This window comes from Petaurus breviceps, unplaced genomic scaffold (assembly GCF_028583685.1).
Source record: "Petaurus breviceps papuanus isolate PSGF00001 unplaced genomic scaffold, PetGlider_PUasm1.0 90769, whole genome shotgun sequence".
Lineage (NCBI taxonomy): Eukaryota > Metazoa > Chordata > Mammalia > Diprotodontia > Petauridae > Petaurus > Petaurus breviceps.
The window spans coordinates 12130221-12135572 of NW_027187341.1; the positions used below are offsets into that span (position 1 = coordinate 12130221).

At 40.1% G+C, this 5352-nt stretch overlaps 1 pseudogene; it reads right to left on the minus strand.

Annotated features, from left to right (window-relative positions):
- Positions 1-273: 273 nt before the first annotated feature.
- Positions 274-1477, minus strand: LOC138146755 (non-selective voltage-gated ion channel VDAC1-like; annotated as a pseudogene).
- Positions 1478-5352: the final 3875 nt, after the last annotated feature.

The following is a 5352-nucleotide window of genomic DNA, read 5'->3' on the forward strand; positions in this document are numbered from 1 at the left end:
GACTCAAAAAAGAAAGAAGGAAGGAAGAGAAAGGAAAGAAGCAAGGAAGGAAAGAAGGCAGGAAGGAAGGAAGGAAGAAAGGAAGGAAGGAAGGAAGGAAGGAAGGAAGGAAGGAAGGAAGGAAGGAAGGAAGGAAGGAAGGAAGGAAGGAAGGAAGGAAAGAAGGAAGGAAGGAAGGAAGGAAAGTGAGTGAAAAATAGTATGCTTTAGTTAGTATTCAGATAATATCAATTCTTTCTCTGGAGATAGCATGTTTCATCATGAGTCCTTTGAGATTGTCTTGGATCACTGTATTGCTGAGAATAGCTAAGTCTTTCACATTTCTTCATTAAAAAAAAAGCTTGGATAACATCTTTCAAGAGATTATTGAGGAAAACTGCCCTCATATCCTAGAACCAGAGAGCAAAATAGAAATTGAAAGAATCTACCCATCACCACCTGAAAGAGATTCCAAAATGAAAATTCCCAGGAAAGAACACATTTTCTTGAATTAGGCATGTTACCTCTAAAAGGATAACACTTTAAAGCTGTGTCATCTTTATTCTGTAGGTCTAATATCATGGATGCATAATAATATTTATATTCTCAGCATATAAGATAGAAAGATACAGTAATTTTGAACAGTAACTACCTTGCAAAACTAGTTTAAAATTAAATCATTGTACATGCAATTTCAGTCCTAGACCAAACTTGTGGTTGCCAGCATTATCATTCTTGCCATCCAGCAAAATTGATAAAGTTATCAACTGGTTTTAAATTGTGGGTGTAATCTCCGCCTCTGAGTCTGGAGTTCGCTTCAGCAGATGAAGAGGCATCCATGTTCATCTGATACTTGGCTGCTGTTCCAAAGCTAGGGTTCTCTTATTTCCAGTTGTCCAGTCAAGATTGACAACAGTTTCCAATTCCTTGTTCACTTCCTGATAAATAGAGCCCCAAACATCGTGCCATCATTCACATTGGTATGAAGCTGGAATTCATCAACCATAGCAATGTTGGTCTGACTCTCTTGACATTTATAGTTTCAAAATCCATTTGGTAGCCCTCCAGGCAGTTCATAGCCAAGAATATGATGCCCCATATTGAAGGTGCAGAAATATAAAAACCCATGACACAACCAAGACTTATATGTTCCTATTTCTGTCCTGAATTGATCTTAGCATTTTTTCCATTCTGGTAGGTGAAAAGGATCAATCAATTGTCCATTTATAGCTGCATTTCAACTCATCTTCAACTGTTATCTCAGTGCCCAGCATCTTTTCTGTGTTCTGTTTTCATGTGGATGTCAGGCCATATTTGGAACATTGGCATTTTGTTCCCAAATTGCCTGTAACTTGTTTGCTGAACTTGAATTTATAAATTCTGGGCCATTTTCAAATTGTGTTTTCAGATCCAATTTTATTAAGCCAAATCTATATTCTTTGGTAAATATATCTGTGACCAATTTTCTAAGGTCAGCAAAAGTAGGTAGCACAGCCATTTTCTTCCTTCCCCTGGCAGAGATGGTGGAAGCTACAGAAGGCAGAAGACACAGTAACAATAGTTAGGAACAACAGAAGAAATAGACCCTACCAACTGTGAATAGGGAGAGGTCCCCCTGAGACTAAATCTAACCCATTTACTAAGAGGAGAAAGATAGGAACCTTGGAGTCCCAAACTTTTGACACATACAGGTTGCAGTAAGAATTGGGTATGAACACAGCGGCAGGATGCCAGGGTCCCATGACTTTTGCCACAGGCATGACTGAAGCCAGAAGGAACAGTTCAGAAAGTGTCCTTGCACACAGCTGTTGCTGTGCATAGATTCATCATCACCAAATCTCTTCAGTGTATTTCGCTCATGATCAGGCAGTTTAACAGAATTAGTTAGTATCCAAAGCTTTTCCAAGGACACAGACAACACAAAGGAATAAGGCACTGTCAGACTGGGAAAGGCACTCGGGAGTACCAGACTCCACAACTGCACCATCTCACAGGAAGATCATCCTGAGCTTTCTCTTATTCATAGACAACTAGCTTTGTAGTGGTCGTATGATTGGGTCAGCCTATGTCACCAACAAAGAAGTTCTGCTTCCACCAATTTTTACATCCTAAATACACCCAAGCCATAGTATAGGAAAGTCACTGCCCTGCTTAAAGCAGTCGGCAGCAGCTGCTACCTTCCTACTCCTGCCACTTAATCTTGCATACCTCACACAAGTGTTTCCCTGCCACTGGCGACTTGTTGAAATTTGGCCTGTGTTCGGACTTAAGGCAGGTCTTTGCATATCATATAAGTTTTCTGCCATCACTGGAATACATGATATAAGTGGCAGATATGGCCAACACAGTGGTCCTTGAGTGACCCTTTTGCCCATCACAGTTCCAGGCTTTTGTTTTTTCTTTCACTAATGTTTTTTTGCATATCTCTGTGGGGTTTCTTGCCATGGGACTTGGGCCCCAGAAGATTTGTTCAGTCTGTGTATTTCTCAAAGAAGAGACGTTTCTTGATAGTGACTCTCTTGGTCTTTGTTTACAAATAGCAGGAAGAAACAAGGGAAACAGCCTGGGTGGTTCACACAGACACACACACTCACAGACACATGCACACACACAAGGTATATCTTTGATGAGCTCAAATTCCAGAATCTAATAACTTGGTTCATACCTAGAGTGCTGTAGGAAGACATTTTCTGTGATTTCTTTTAGGAAATATCATACCAAAAAAAAAGATTTCTTCAGACAAAGGTTATGCATGCTGTAAAACACGATAAAATGGACATAGCTTTCATTCAATCATGTTTCATGATTGTTAAATTGTAATATGAAAAATGGTGCACATGTATGATAGTTAACAGAATTCTTCTCTGCTATGTCATAGTTTGACTAATTCAGAAAGCCAGTTGAAAGAAATATTCTTCTGATTCTATCACTTAGAAGGCAGTTTGCTGTCAAAATCAGCATATATTGCCAAACACTACTATTATTTAGAGAACTGTAAAGTATCTTCATTCCCATTGTACGTTTGTCTCAGTTTGTTGACTCATATTTAGATTTCTTGCATCTAAAGTACTAAATATGCTCTCTTTTAAATGCCAAGACCATTTATTAGGGAATAGAAGAGATACATTTCTAGAAGAGCTTACAGTAAAACACCAACCATAGAAACCATGAGGTATCAAGAAGCTGTCAATATGACAAAGAAGGTCACTGCCAAACAGCCATACAGCCTTTGTGATTTGTAATACTGAGAAATTAGTAGCACTAAGAGGGCAGCAGTAAAACGAGCATATGGTCTCTGGTATACTATATAATTGATGTAGCATCATAAGGTGATGGTTCTCACATTTGTACTGATGGTCTCTCTTTTCAATGGCCCTTAAGTGTAACATTTCTGCATAGAGATCCCAGGCTTCTGTTTACCTGCCTCTGGAAATGCATCCAGCATCAGCTGGTGGTAAGATTTTAAGGTTAGGTAGACATTGCACAGGTTGGTGGCCACTGGTTGTATGGGCCCTCTAGGACACGGACGAAGTTAATTTTTATAGCCCTCCTGGAGAATGTGGCAATATAACTGGTGTTTTCAAACATGGTCATTAATAATGGGTTAACATAGTTCACACTTGTGGAATATTTAAATTAATGTATAATGGCCCCCCTCCCTCTACAATAGCCCCTTCTCCCTGCTTCAGGGAATAGGAAGGCTTTTGGATTGGGGAGTGAGAGGAAGTGATGCAATGCTGCTGTGGGAACACAGATATGTTGTGCTCAACAAGGGATACAAGTATTATTGATGGTTTGGTTCCTTGATGGAGATTGCCCATTGAATCCACTCACCCTGTTCCATGATGTGTTAGCTGTGGACACAGGAGGTCAGAGATCTCTACATATGATTCTAAGGAAATCACCAGATCTCCTGAGTTCTAGCTCACACTAAATCCTGAGTTCATTCTCTGTGCTATGATTTCTGGATTCAAATTTCCTCCAGAGTATTCTACATTTTCATTTAGTGACTCAAGTATCAAATTGCCCCTCCTTTGCTTGCTCAAAGGGGAGTGACATTGGAAAACCAAACAAACTCTCTCTCTCTCTGTCTCTCTCTCTCTGTCTCTCTCTCTCTCTCTCTGTCTCTCTCTCTGTCTCTCTCTCTCTCTCTCTCTCTCTCTCTCTCTCTCTCTCTCTCTCTGTCTCTCTCTCTGTCTCTGTCTGTCTGTCTCTCTCTGTATCTCTGTCTCTCTCTTTCTCCCAAAACTCCTGGGTCCAGCTGGGTTCTATGTCTGGGGGACTTTTGGGTCATAGAAGAGTATCAATCAAACAGTCAACAAACATTTATTAAGCACCTACACTGTGCTAAGTGCTGGGGATACAACAAAAAGCGAAAGTCAATCCCTGCCTTCACGGAGCTCACAATCTAATGTGGAAGACAATAAATATATTTTTAAAATGCTATATACAGGATAAAAAGGAAATCATAGGTGGACAGCACTAGAATTAAGAAGTTTGGGAAAGATTTCCTCTAGAAGATGGGCTTTTAGTTGAGACTTAAAGGGAGCCAGGAAGGGAAACAAGAAGAGAGGAGGTACTATGCTAGAATTGTATCTCTCCCCTCCCTTATGTATTATTAGTCTAAGGGATATAATTTTTAGGCTCAAGCTAAACTTCTGATTGCTATTTCTTAAAGAGAAAAGGAGGAACTCCAAGCTCTTTATCCGAAGATTGACTTCCCCACCAGATATTAGTTCCACAATGAACACAAATGACAAATAAGAAAGAAACTCATTTATCTAAGTCAGTGGCAAAATGGAAATATATATGAGCACATATATCAGACAATACAAACTGAGAGAGCTCTCCCATTAGGATGAGATACCTCAGTGAAGGGGCCAGCAGAAGAGAGAGAGAGAGAGAGAGAGAGAGAGAGAGAGAGAGAGAGAGAGAGAAGGAAAGAGAGAGAAGGAAAGAGAAAGAGAGAGTCCCCCAGATCTTACCTAAAGGGGAAATTCCTTGAAATCTCTAGTCTAGCAAGCTGGGGGATGGGGCATTATGAACTTGCCAACTACTCTAATATTGGCTTTTTTCCAAAGCCTTTTTCTTCTTTCAGTAACCTGAAGTGGGGCTGGCATTATCTGTCTTCTGTCTCTAAGCTAGAAGCCAGAAGAACCCAAAGAGACTGAATCTTTCCTCCCTCTTGTTCCCACCAATGCCACTCCACCCCTCATGCAAGTACAGGGCATTGATCTCCACCAAATAGTCCCATACCAATGGGATTTGAGACTCCAGCTAAATTCAGGATGTATTCCTATGTAGGGGAAAGCAGGATATTTGAAAACGAATGTGTTATAAAAAAAAGATGCATATAAAAGTCATTTTTTTAAA